Source organism: Oryzias melastigma, linkage group LG1, assembly GCF_002922805.2.
Source record: "Oryzias melastigma strain HK-1 linkage group LG1, ASM292280v2, whole genome shotgun sequence".
In the NCBI taxonomy this organism is placed as follows: Eukaryota; Metazoa; Chordata; class Actinopteri; order Beloniformes; family Adrianichthyidae; genus Oryzias; species Oryzias melastigma.
Window position 1 is genome coordinate 25524541 of NC_050512.1, and position 14599 is coordinate 25539139.

Genomic DNA, 14599 nt, shown 5'->3' on the forward strand with positions numbered 1-14599 from the left:
TCGCCCTTCAGTAGCCGGGATAGGCTCCGGCACCCCCGCGACCCCGAAAGGGAAGAAGCGGTCAAGAAAATGGATGGATGGATGGTTTGAATCCCAAATGCGTCCCAAATGTTGTAAACTAGCATCTTTAGGGTCTATTTCTTTGATTTTTGTTGTTAAATAAAGTCAATTTTGGAGACTTCTTGTAGTTTATTGTAAAATTTGATGCTAATGTGTTTATCTTAACAGCGAATTAATTTTGGCCTAAATATCGGCAGCGCCAACTTAAAAAATATCGGTATTGTATCGGCCTTAAAAAATCATATCGTCGATCTTAACTCTAAAGCGTATTGATCCTGAAATGAAAGGTTTACTTATTTTAACCTTTACAAATTTTACACCAGACTCAACGAGTCAGAGAAATAAGGGTTAGAAACTAAAGGACCAATTTTGGTGAAGCTTTTTTATTCCTGAAGGTTTTTTTAACTGGGAGATAAAACCAAAGATTTAAAAGTAATGGGAGTGCAGCTTACATTATTATTCAGCCCTGATGTCAGAGTTACGTCTCAAAGATGATTCCCCTATAAGAGTTTTACGGCTGTGAACCTCGGTGGAGGAGCTGTACAATGAGAGCCAACAATTACCTTTCACTTTTATGGCTTTCTACCTTCTTCTCTCCCAATGGTTGTGCAGCAGCAGAAGGTTTGGACAGTTTCAAGGTTATTTCTCTCTCTTAATAGTACTGGTTTGTTAATCCTTGTCATTCAGCACTAAAAATCTGGAACCAAACCGACATAAAAGAAAAGACAAAGTTCCCCAGAAGCCGCCACATTTGTCTCTGGCGCACGGACAGAACTTTAATTTCTGCAGGACGTAAAGCTGCTGGAGGCTTGGCTGTCTGCCTGCCACCAGTAAACCTGGAAGATCAATTGTTTTTGTGCTTTGTTGTTGCCCTGGAGCTCGCTCTGAACTGGGCAACACAACGTGCAACAAAACTCCAGAGACGAAGCGTCTGAGCCGGCTCTCAGCGGTGTTTATTCAGGAGCAAAGCAGGGCTTTTACATCCTCATCAGTTTCACCAAATGAAAAGATCAATTTGACCTTAAATATATATAAAAAAAAACAAAAAACTGAATAGTTTTATTATGGTTAAACCTTCAGCTGCTTCTTCTGCATTTCAAAATAGTTGCATTGTCTTAGTTCATTTCACCAGACTTCCACTAAGCTTTCACCCCCAATAAACAGAGCAGACTATTAATCTCTGAATCTGAACTGTTTGCTTTCCTTTGACTGCCTAAAGTTATATTTTTGGTGTTTTTTAAATGCTCTAATGGCAATTTTAGATCATACATTAAGGACATACAATAAGGAAATTAAGCTTGCATTTCAGAGTATATTTTAGTTTAAATTATTGTGAATTAGAAGCAGACAAAAAAAATCATTTGAAAAAGATTAAATTTGTTACGTAGAAAATATCCTGGCGGGGCCATAAACTCCCTGCTGCTCTCCCTTCTGATGCATTCACTCATAGACGACGAGATGTTTTTCTCATCCGAGCTGGCTCACAAATGTACAGCTGGACAGCTCCCCATTTTTGTTATAGGTTGGGGATGTGATGATGTAACTTAGCTGGAGAGTCTAAACAGAGAGCTCTCAGTTAAGGGTATTGAGAAGTCTGGGTCGGGGTTGCTCTGTGCCAATAGTCCCACCCACAACTGAGAGGGGATTTTTTAAATGAACTACTAGTGCTCTGCTAGAACTATGACAGATTTTTTAACATTCTGATTAAAAACTGCATAATCGTAATTAAAAGTAGGGCTGGGAATCACTGGGTACTCACGATACGATGAGATACATGGATCATGATATCAATAGTATCACGATACTGCGATAATTGATAAACATCTCTAATAACTCACAATATATAGAAGAACCCTTATTTTTTAGCTTAAGCACAATCATAATAAAGAACTTGTGTGTTATTTTGTGCAACAAATAATACACACTTTTGTGCAGCATTGCTGAAATCAGTAGTACTGTCTTTGACAAGCATTGACACCAATTGAATTTGAATTATTTGTAAAATTTAGTGCTAACATTAGTCAACATTAAGAGCAGTGCCACTACTTAGTGCAAACTTGTTCCAAAGATTTAATAATTCAAGTAGCTGCCGGGCACATTGGTGCCAGCGACAGCCAGTCTTCCTCGAAACGAATGTCTCACCAAGAGGTGACAAATATAATGTTTTACAGCCTCATCAAATGAAAATTAAAGATCGATACTTGGTAAGACTAAGGACTAAGTGTTGTGATATATCGCAATTTAGATATTAAAAGACCACTCTAAACACTTTTACAACTAAAGATGGTCAGAGTGGGTCTTCAATCTAGCATATCTTATTTTATCATTCATCTTTTAGCAACATTAACTCACAACTAACCGACAACAAGTCTCTAGACAAACAATCCGGCTTACACAAGTAGGTTACTTGCAAGAAAACGTTTTTTTTAAAACAATTTTAAAATGATTTGATGCTTTTGTCAATAAAAGAACCTCTAGCATCACCAACGTGTGTGTGTTTGTGGGGAGGGCCATTATCCAGCCAAACAGGAAGATGCATGTGTCCAACACAGAACTGCCCAGTCCCACAGGTCTGAGCAGATGGAAGAGGTGGGGGGGCACCGGAAGGTTCCCGAGGAGAGTCGGTCCTGATGTTCACTGCAAGCAGAGGAAGCAGGGCGGGCTCTGTAAAACCAGCAGTTCTTCTGTTTTAGCCTCTGAAAACAGCACGCCACAATTATGCAAACACAATTATGATACGGCTGACTGGGCGAAATCTCATCGGGTTCCAGGCAAATGAATAAAAACCCTAAACTCACTGCAGCCCACCACACAAGCAGCACTTATTTAGCCACAAAGAGAAAGCCCCCACTGCCAAATAACCTGCACGCCATTTCTGTCTAAAGCAGCGATATGTAATCATTATGAATGGCAGACTTCTGTGTGGCCTGATGTGCAGGGAGGGAGATACGCCAGTTTAGTGGAAATAAGAGGAAAAATCCAAAACTACCAACTGGATTTATGAAGAGTATTAAGCGTTGCATAAGAAAATACAATTGTCTATTAAAAATGTATTTTTGTTTTAGAGTTATATGATGAAAACCATATCAAAGCAGGAAAAGCAAAATCAGAAATCACCAGGAATCTTTATTTTATCAAAATAAAAAAAACATTTTCCCATGGTAGGTAAACAAAATGAAAACATAGAATTCAAAATGAAAACAATAAAGTAAATATATATATATATATATATTTCTAATTATTAAAAAAAGACATTTTTTTCAATGTTTTACTGTTCGAGGTCATGCTAAATTAAGTGGAGTCCTTGACTAAAGTGTAGGTTGTGAATTAACTAAATATGATGCGAAAGGGCTAGAATGAGTAATAATGACTTAAAAAAAATGAATAAAACGTAGGGAAAATTACAAATATTGTATAATATCTAAACATACAAATATGTGAATGGATTAATTAGCCGACAAAAGCCACAGATTAAAGTTAAACTCCCATTAGTAGTCAGTAGTCACCCGCCTGGTTGTTTGAAATGTATTCTCTGCATTTGATCCATCACCTGGGGGAGGGGTGAGCTGCAGACACAGCTGTGCTTGGGAACCATTGGGTCCAATTTTTATTTATTTTGTATTTGTTAACCTTTATTTAACCAGGAAGTCCCATTGTGATCAAGAAAATCCTGGCCTGGAGGCGACAAAAAAAAAAAAAAAATTACAGTTAGAAAATAAAAAAAAATTCATTTAAAAGCAGTTACAGTTAAGAGTCTTTGGGATGACTCAGCCTGTATTTGAACTCATAAACTTTAGTTTGAGGGCAGACACTTCACCACTTGGCTGGTTTAACATGGAAAATTTGAAAATAGAAGAAGCTAAAACTGCTCATATGTGCTATAACTGACCAGAACGATTTTTACAATAAAAGTATTTGCTGCAAAAACGTATGAATGGATATGATCGCAATAAAATGAGTTTAGTCTAACAGTGGAAAAACTGCAGAATCGAAAACTCTTAATCACAAAATGCACAAATGTATTCAGTCATGGGATAAGTTTGTACAGTGCCTGTGAACAGTAAAACATATAATTTATAAAAGCACTAAATTTGCTTTAAAAAATATGTTTTAAAAGGAAATAAAAATGTAAAATAACACAAAATTAGCACAAGAAAAATGTGGAAGAACGCTTAACAATGTACATTGGCTTCTTAAACTGAATGATAAATCACCTTAAAAGCTTTGAAGATACTAATAATTAAATTAAATATTAAAAAGACATAGAAATCACGGGCTAAATAGTTTTTATGGTACATTTTGTGCACGTGCTACAGCCAAATGCTCTTGCTGTTTTAGAATTTAATGAACAATATATATATATTTAAATTAACTAAGCTTTATTTAATTTTTTAAAAACTATTTTCATGCAAGACTTGTTTGAAATTGAGGTACAAAATGAAATTCAGTTTGAAAAATGACATTTCAGCTGCAACATTTCATCTCCTTTTACTTAAAACGAGACCACAGAGGAGCATGTCATCCTTTTATCCCCCGTCCACCATGAAGACTAAATGTCAGACAAACGCAGGCACACAGGCTGCAGAAACATCATTAGGAGCTCCGGAAGGCAGAGCTGCATGCATCAAGCTCAGTGACAAACATCGAAATGATTACAAACTGAAAGCAGAGTCAACTCGTGCCCACTTCCACAGCTCCGGACTTCATCACTCACATTCATAATTTCCACATGAAGTGAAATGAATGCGAGCACAGAGCACATGAGCAAATATTAAGTGACATTTACAGTCAGTTTCCTGCTTTGGAGATAATGGAACTGATTTGGTGTTCTTTGTTTTTCTAATGCATTTATGAAAAACAAATTCAAAAGCCGTCTGTAAATAGGATTTTATCCATTAAAGCCAAATGGCTTCACAGGGTTAGTATTCATTAAAATGGGCGAAATCATGATTTACCGGCACAGTGAGTAAAAAAAAATGAAACTACCTGAGGTAATTCAAATTTAATTGGCTTTTTATTGTTTGAGTTATTCACAAAAAGGAAAATAAAATTACATATTAAAGAAATTAGCACTAAGGAGCATCAAGAAAAAGAGACACAGAGATGCTGAGAAGAGAAAGAGAAAGAGAAGCTGCTTTTTTCACAATACATTCCCTGACTGGAAGCTGCTTCGTATCATGCAAAATCAACCTTTTCAAGCTTTCAAGTGCATTATAATGATAATTCCTCACAAAAAAAAGCATTTTTTAATGCATTCACTCATCTCTGAGTGTTCCCTAAAAACACTGCTCTCTGAGCACCAGCCCCTTCAAATGTTCAGGAAAATTGAAATGTATCTGTCCTCTGGTCCTACTATTTACTCCAGATAGTATGGAGAGACTATAGACTCACTCCGATTTGTGGGTGCATAATTCTTGATTTGTGTATTAATTAGGATCTGTGTGTGAGTATTCTTGATTTGTGTGTGCATAATTTAGGATTTGTGCATAACTTTATATTTCATATTCTTGATTTGGAACTCATATGTGCATAAGTAAAAAAAACACAAAATTTAAAAAAATACAATTTAAACATGCACAAATTAAAATTACAACAGCTTCAACCTAATTACAAACAGAAATCTTTAAAAAAATACGCACGAATCACCTCTTATGCACGGACTAAACCTAAGTTACGCACAAATTCCATCTTTTCACGTCTTGCTGATTCATCTGTGAGTGATGCGTTCAAGTACTACTAGAATGCTGGGTCATTAGAGTTTTCATATCAGCCGTTTTAAACTTGGATTGTGAATAATTTCTGGTGAAACTTGAAACTTTCCCACTTTCTTAAAAAAGATATGCCTGATAAATTAATATAAAAAAGTCTAAATAAGCGTTTTTAAAACACTTATCCCTTTTTAGCGGAAGCATGCTGCAAGACGACTCATGAAGAGAAAGCGCAGTGCTGAGGAGACAACAGCTAAGAAGGTACGCCGATAATTGTTTATGACATATAGATTGTGTATTGTGTGTGAACAAATGTGTATCATGTTAAAAGTTGTCTCAGTGAACCTGCATTAATCCGACCCCATTTTAATGAATTGCTGTCTAATCGTTTCTTTTGTCTGCAGCTCAGCAGTGGCTTCCTTCTTACTCTGTTTACATCATAATGCTCAGCTACGGTGGCTGTTTTGGTCCAATTGTTCCACTTCGAGCATGGAGCCTATTCAGACTGAGGAAAGTCAGAGTGAACAGGGTGGAAACAAACTGAGACCATCTTAAAGGATGAGTCAGAGAGCGATTCTTGGCCCTAAACCAGGGCTTGGGTGTCTTCAGACTGAAAATTTGTTCTAGATTATCGTGAGAAACTAAATCTGGTTCACTATTAGCTAACCAAATGTGTCCAGCACATTTGAAAAAATCTAAAAAAACAATTAAGAAGTACTATTATCGTTACAGTGTTATTAAAACAGGTTTATGAAATACATGTTTAGATTGTGACTGTATGAGTCTAATAAGATACTTTTTCTCCTCCCTCTGGATGGAGGTTAGAACATCACAGACAATCCACATGATGTAAAGTCCCTAAAATGTTCACTAACTTCACTTTGAAGCATTTTAGTCCACTATACAAATTGTAGTTGCTATAGTATTCGAAGTTTCAAGGACAGACTTTTTGAATGCCTTTGCCTCTGTAGACACCAAATAACCCTGGAGGCATTGTCTCGCCTGGGGTAATGAAGGACTTCCTGATGCCAGTGTGAAAACCATCTACCCCGCTGTTTGCTGCCTGATCATTTCTCCAAAGCATACGCGTTTCTCCTCTAAGATCTCTCCTTTTGCTGGTGAACTTGCTGTACGTCCACAGCTCTGCTCTAACCCAGCATGCCTCAGGGTTACTCGCTTGAACTGACAGCAACATGAACTATGGGAATCTGGAAGTACGCCTTCGACCTCTGGGAATGCTGCTGGGGCCCTCGGCGACTGATTAGCACAGCTGCTTCTTGCAGCTCTGTTATCTGTCTTTGCTCTCAAGAAGATTGGACATGAAACATCAGACGTTCACCTGAGCAGCCTCTGGAGACCCTGTTCACCACCTTCAATCTAGCACACACTGCAGTGTGGTGAGATGTGAGCGCTTGTTCTTCTCTGAAATGTCAATGTCATTATTTTAGCAGCAACCAGACTTTTGCATCACGCCGTAAAAGGTTCGATAAGCTTGACCGACTGGAGGTGAATGTCTTATTCTGAGAGGTTTTCTGCTGGTCAGGAAGTGCATGTGTGGTGTAGACACCGGGATCCACACCACTCTAGTGGTAATAGTTGATCCTGTTCAGGAGGACAGAAAATTGATTAAAGTCCCACTCCAGTCCAACCATATTCTTTTCAATTGTGAAATCATTCCGAGTGAATTTTAACTATGATTATTTAGCCAAAATCGAGACATATATTTAATGCACAGTGGCAGTAACTCATTAGAAATACAATTCTGGGTTGTGGGCAGGAATGTTGACAAAGAGCAACCCGCCCCCCTCCCTGTCGCTGAGAGAGCTGTTAGCATGCTAGAGAGCTGTTAGCATGCTAACACGCAAGCTTATAGCCTCAAGCTAACATTAACGGAGAAAAATTAAGGACGATTAATATTAGATCAGTCCGTTCATACAGTTTTGAGCCAGAATATCTATTAGCTACAGTATGAGTGTTGAACGCTCATCATGTCTCGCAGGTCGAAGCGTGAGCAGGCCGGGCTCCGCGCAGGGAGGGAGGAGACTTTGGCACTCCCATTTCAGCTTTATTAGTCTGAGCTTTTTCAAGCATCCAGTTTTCTGACATGATTTGAATGAAGAAATACTCAGAAACACAGTTTTAATCATAAATAATTTTAAATAGTTCTTCTATTGTGTGAAAAATGCCACAAGAACATGTTAAAAACACACAAAAATGTCATTGGAGTGAATCTCTAATGAACAAAGTTTTTGTAAAAGTCACTTGGTTGTTTCCTGGGTAAAAAATATAGCAAATTAGTAACTTAAAAGCTTTTTTACAGATAAACAAATTCAATCTATCTGTAATTTCAATTGGTTTCAAGGGAAATTACTCAAATTAAGTCCTGCATTTAATCTTTAAATTTCCATTTCCATAAAAGAATCAAATGAAATATGTAACAAATAACGCTAAATGAGGTGTCCATTATCAGAGAATAATGTACCACACAGAGGCATGAACCATTTGTTATTGGACACCCCTTAGGGTATTGTCCCATTTATACCACGGTTACTTACAAAATGAATAAATATTAAATTAAATGTTAATACTATATTCTTGTTATTTATATTGCTTTTCACAAAAAACGGGCTATTTGATACGTGGTGCGGCGCATTGTCATAGTAACGTCAAGCCGGCACCGACCTTGACTGCAGCAGCAAAGGAAAGCGATATAAATGCTGATGGTCATGATGGGTTAAATAAAGCATCAGTTCAGAGTGAAAGTTCCTCTCTTACTGCTTGTTTTTGTCCAGATGAAGCAAAACTTTGTTTCAAAGAAGCCTGCGCAGTGATACAGAACATTTGAGCTATGTAGCCGGAACTCGTTTTTTAGGAGTACATAATCACTATCCATCATTACCTTTTAATCCACACCCAGCAGCCAATCAGAAGTGAGTATTCACCTGGACCATGGTGTAAATGAACTATATGTGGTGTATCAGACCAGGTCCAACAATGGCAGCATTACATTTTCAGGTTTTATTTATTTATTGCCAGATATGGATTTTGCTGCTTAAATTGAAGAGAAATGTCCCCTTTGTAACCAGAAGAGGAAGGTAACATGGTGCTAGTTTTGACAAATTTGAATGATGTCTTAAGCGTTAGCAAACATCAGCAGTGGCAGAGTCAGAGTGGAGCTTTAAGACCCTCATAATGAAGTCTTTTTAACATTTTCCCTGTAAAGCTAATTTTTCTTATCAGCCCTTTGACTGTTAAGCTGATAAATGTGTTGAGGTGGAGCACATCTGGTGTCGTCCCTCAGCATCTTCAATATGATTAACTGGTTCTCAAAAAGCCAACCTTGGACCCATCTCGACCTGTTAACAACAGGCCCATCTGCAAACTTTTATTCATCTCAAACAATGTTAGAGAAAAAATGTAGCAGAGAAACTGAAAATACATGCGGAGAAGCACATCCTTGTTGATAACTTTCTGTTCGGTTTTCAAAGAAATATTCTGCTGAAACAGCTTTAATAAAAGTTTCAAATGACATTCGAATGGCTGCTGACTCTGGAGAAAGCTTGGTGATGGTTTTATTTGAGCTTCCTCAGCATTTGATAGTGTTGATCATGGTATTATCATAAGAAGTCTCGGTGATCTGGTTGGATTGTCTCAGTTTGTCATCAGATGTTTTCCTCTTACCCTACTGACAGAAGAATTACAGTATTTGGAAACACGTTGGAGTTCACTGACCATCTCAAAAACACATCTAAAACCGAGGGGGGTCGAGCTTTACAATCAATGGCCCCCTTTCCCATCTCCCAACACTTAATTACCTCAATTCAGGATTTTGAAACTCACCAGAATTCCTTTTCATTTGAACTGGTGTGGATTTTTTTTTTTTTTATGTAGTCAAGATTTCATGATTTCATTGACTTTCTTTCAAAAAATGTTTTATTTAATTATTTATTTAGCTGTGATCTGCATTGTTAAATATATTTGTGCCATATTAATTGGGGATTTCCTAATCTAATCATATGATCAGAAATCAGATCTGATCACAAAGTGTCACAGTTGATCAGAATCAGATGTTGCATTCTGATTAAGGATCAGATATTTATTTTATTCTCATTGTTATGATCAGTACTATATATTTCTAAGATATTCACAGATTTTTACTTCCAAGCTCAAGTTTTAAAACTGAAGGCAAATTTAGAATTTGTTAATTCTTTTAGAAAAGTGCTTCATGAATAAAGTTTTGTTTAATATGTGTGTGAATGCACATTTTATGGAACATTTGTAGATAATTCAATTTAGCAAAACAAACCAGGAAACTTTGTTACTAATCTTATTTTTTTTTTAATTTATATGATCTAAATGATAAGAAAATGAAATATTTGAACTTTGTTTGAATTGTTGTCTTATGTTTTTTCAGTTGTTGTGTGACGACAAGGTTCTTTTGTGTACAAATACTACTTAATAGATCAACAATATTGTGGTTCAGATGCATCTGTCTCGTGTTGAGTCCATGTATGTATATGTATCGTGGTTTTTCACTTAAGAAAATGCAAATAAACATAACATTATCTTAAATTTAAAAAAAAAATATCAAATAAGAAAAGCCTAAGAGATGAAATAAAAAAGGGTTGGACAGAAAGGCATATGTGATTTCAGCGGTCACAAACAATGGTCAGAGTAGAAGAAAAAACTCAAATTAAACCCCTCTCACTCCGTCTGTGCTTTTTTCTGCTATTATCTGTCAACAATTTTCTTGTTATTCTCGCCGATCTCTCTGAAGACTTTTAAATTCAAGCATTCAGTTCTCACATCTGCTCTTTTTTCAGCCTCTTTCCTCTAATTAAAGTTGTTCTATAGGGTTTCGTTCTCTTGCAGCTGTTATTGAAAATGTCCTCATCTCCAAAGCTGTCCCCAGAACAAAAGGCCATTTGTGACTGCTCACTCAAAAGCGTTTTTACGGCATTAACATCCGTGAGTTTCGATGGCTTAATAAGGGGTTTGGCAGCATCACTTCCATACTTCCCTATAAACATTTGTCAACAAGACAGATACTAAAATTACAAACCTGACATCTGGAATAGGTTAATAGCTGCTGGAGAAAGGCGGATTATGGATCTAAACATTCAGATGAACTCTGCCCCACATTGATGAAATTTGGAATCTACAGCTCAGACATTTGGTACAAATACTCTTCAGTTTAAGACATTAAAATAGAACTCCTATGAAAAGAGACCTCTAAACATCACAGGGGCTCACATTTTGTCAAACTGGAAATGCGCGTCTTACATTGTCCTTGCAAATACCGTATTTTCCGTACTATAAGATGAACTTAAAAGCCTAAACTTTGGGGCCAACTTTATTGAGGCCTCTGATTGGCCAGCTTAAAACTTGAATCACTTGGGATAAAGAAAATATATAATATAAAAAAAGCAAAAACAATTTAAAAAGAGACACCAGAGCAAGAATGGTTATTCAGACAAACAGAATGACGCAGTAAAAGCTGTTTATTTTTCAATAGAAGTCTGAGGGATTTACCTTTGTGGGACCACTTCCTGTTTGGAGGGGATGATCAGTCCAGTTCTCTCTATGTACTGTCTATGGTTTTGACAGAGAAACCTCGGGTGTTAAAGGTTCAAAGCTTGAAACGCAAGAAAACTAGTGAAAGTTGATGCAATAACGCGGGCGATTAATAAATCATAAAAATTATACCTAAAACATTTTGTCTATGTTGTGAAAACAGTTTGTTACGCATTTTTGGGGCTTCCACAGACTGAATTTTCTGTTTTTGCATGATTTTATGTCAAGTGTGTGAATACAACATGGAAAATTGACAAAATAAAGGTAGTGTCACATAGGTGAGGTGATTAAAATGATACAAAATAAGTCAGCAGGTAGTCTTTTAAATTCAAAATACAGAGATAAATTCAAAAGTAGACAAAAACTGAGTTCCAAAGGGTTAAAAACAACTTTCTAAATGTTCAATTTTGCATATGATTTCAAATTGTGATTATTAGTAGATAATAAGTGACTGGTAAATATTGTACAAAAGAAATAAATAATTGTGATTAATTGGTTTGGATGATGGACTTCCTTCCAGTTAATGAAATTCAGCCGCCAACTTGTCTGCCACCAGGTCCCCTCACATGTTAAATCCGGCTGAGGCTGCTGGACTTTTACTTCCCCTGTTAGTTCAAGAACTGTATTTATGTGGAAGTTTTTCCTCCTTTTTCTTGCACTGATCGCTCTTATTTCATCCAATTTTGAAGGCCTTTGAACAGAGGGTTGCTAATTCAAGTAGGACCCTGACTTTTCTCTTCCCTCATTACACTGCTGTGGTTCCCTTGAGCAAGGTTCTGGACTCAAACTCCTCGGTGGTCACGGGTTGATGTGAGGTTTGACTGAAACGCTTCCAGGTATAACTGTACGAGAACAGGGAGGGTGTCCTTGAGAGTTAGTTCACTCTCACCAAATCTTACTCAGATAAATAAGGGTCAGAGACAAAGTGGAGCAGGAAATAATGAGGAATAGGGGTATTGAATAAAACTGATACTTGAGGAAGTGTTTGGGTTTGTAGCTTTGTTGCAAATAAATATTATTACCTTCATTTTTTGAACCTTTTTTGTTGAGATTGCATGCTCCAAAACAGTTTCTGCATTAGAAGCAGCACACATTTTCACACCCCGAGACCCTGAAAGAAATATTGACATCCTTGCTGACTGAAAGATTTCGTCTTCTTGAGTTTGATCTTGCAGTTTCCACAGAGTCAGCTCATGTTCAGTTTTTGAAGATGCTAACAAAGTCTCCCTCAGCTCTGCAAAACCAGCAGAAATTGGAAAAAAATATCCTGTCATCTTCCTGTTTTCCCATCTTACTCGTCTTTACTTTTTAAGAATTGAGTTTGCAGCATGCTCTGATTCTCTTCCTGTCAGAAAGCATCATCATCATCAGCAGGTTTTCCCTCAGTGTGTGTGTGAGGGCGGCACCAGCGCTAACATCACACAACAAAACAAAGGTCAGGCCAGAAAACTATTGGATTTATTTTAGAAGAAGTTCAAAATTAGAATGTAGAAAGGGGTTTTTATTTTCTCTTTTTTCTATTCTCTAAGAATTAAGTGTGGGATTTGATGTGTACAACATAAAATCTAAAAAAAAGAAAAAAATCTACCTTTATACGTAATTATTCCTAAACAAATAAAAAAAAAATAGTGATAATCTTCAAAGACCCACCCTGATCATCATTCGATCTATTGCAAAAGTGTCTTTTAACAATGATTGCGCCATTTTTAGTTAAAATTCAAAGACTTGTGTTGTTTTGTCTGCCCCATTCACAAATATTTGAATCAAGAAATACAGAAACATTTCAACTTTTAGCCTAATTTTCTTAAAAAATGTCCTCCATCATCAGAAAACAGTTTTAGAAACACCATTTTCATTGGAGTGGGTCTTTAAGAGCATCTTGGGGTTTATGAGTATGGAGCAGTTTAACAACACTGACAAAAACAAATGATTAAATTGTCACTGAACCGTCAAAAAGCCATAAAACTATAAACATAAAGCAGTAAACAATAAAAAAAAACTCATTGGTGATAGAAAATCTGTTTGCTTTTTGAAACAACACAGCAGTTTTGCAAAGAAAAAATAAAAAGCTCTTTTAGTGATTATGTGTGTCAAAAAACAAAGCGGCTTCCACAGTAAAAGTGCTGCCATAGGCGGGAATTTCTGAGATACATAAGAAACTTCTTGCATTCATTGTTCTCAAAGTTGTATTTTTACTGAGTTGTACTCTTTTATTCAAGTAGATTTATGTTTAAAATGTATCACAGGCTTTTAATCAGTGTTATAGAAATGAACAATATTATCCAAATAGTGGCGTCGACATAAAAAGGTCATCATTGACGACTCACTAAAACAGTTCAATTACGACTTCAATAATACATCAATGCAACACTGATGCCTGGGATGAGGAGATGTTTCATATTCCATCGTTCGTGCTGTTTTTAAAGCAGTAGTGATGGAATCAAATGACATTTACTTAAGATTAACAGATTTATTATTAACTTAAAAACAAGAGATACTTAAAGTATAAGATTTGAGGAAGAAAACTGAAGATTTAAGCATTTAAAATTGGTAAACAGGATCAACCAACATGTTATAAACAGCAGAGATCCAACATCACAAACTCTTAATTTATTGTAAACATCAATTAAAGCTTTGTAATTACCACAGATCCTGCTAATTAGAGGATGTTTACTCAGTTAATCAAAAATGATATTTAAATATGTAGAAATAACAGCCTCATTTTACATTATTTCTGTTGTTTGTTTTAGACTATAAATCAGTTATTTTTAACCTTTTCCTCCATTTTAATTTTTTTTTTCATATGGATCTACTATTTTTACTTTTACCTTGGGGTTTATTTGAACTTTTGACCTCTACTTGAAAAAATTAACTAAAGAAAATTAACTTTGAGATTTTTTTTTTGAGTGCATGCCTGTAATGTTCCATTGAGTGATCTTTTGTAAAAATTTAGACATGCAAAAACTTCGCTGGACGTCCAAATAGAGGTGAAGAGTGTGAATTTGGTGTGAATTCTGCAAACACCGGAGCTAAAGGTGTAAAAAGGGCTAAAAAGATGCATTGAAAGTGAAGAAAAGTTAATGTGGATGAACACATATTTTTTACAACTTTAGTTGTCAATTTTTGATTCATGACTAAAATGGACTCTGGTGTGAAAATAAGTATAAACATGTTGTTGACACACATTTTCCAGCCTCTCCTCTGATGTCTAAATACCAAAACTGAACTGCAGTCATGCGTCTGCATACCTGTTCTCT

General features: G+C 36.2%; 1 long non-coding RNA gene across 1 annotated transcript in view; it reads right to left on the reverse strand.

Annotated features, from left to right (window-relative positions):
- Positions 1 to 2343: 2343 nt before the first annotated feature.
- LOC112156909 overlaps positions 2344 to 14599 on the reverse strand; it is a 14587-nt gene continuing 2331 nt past the window's right edge. The window contains exon 3 of the long non-coding RNA XR_002921066.2: positions 2344 to 2697. This is a non-coding gene — a long non-coding RNA (uncharacterized LOC112156909). The remainder of the gene's footprint in view (positions 2698 to 14599) is intronic.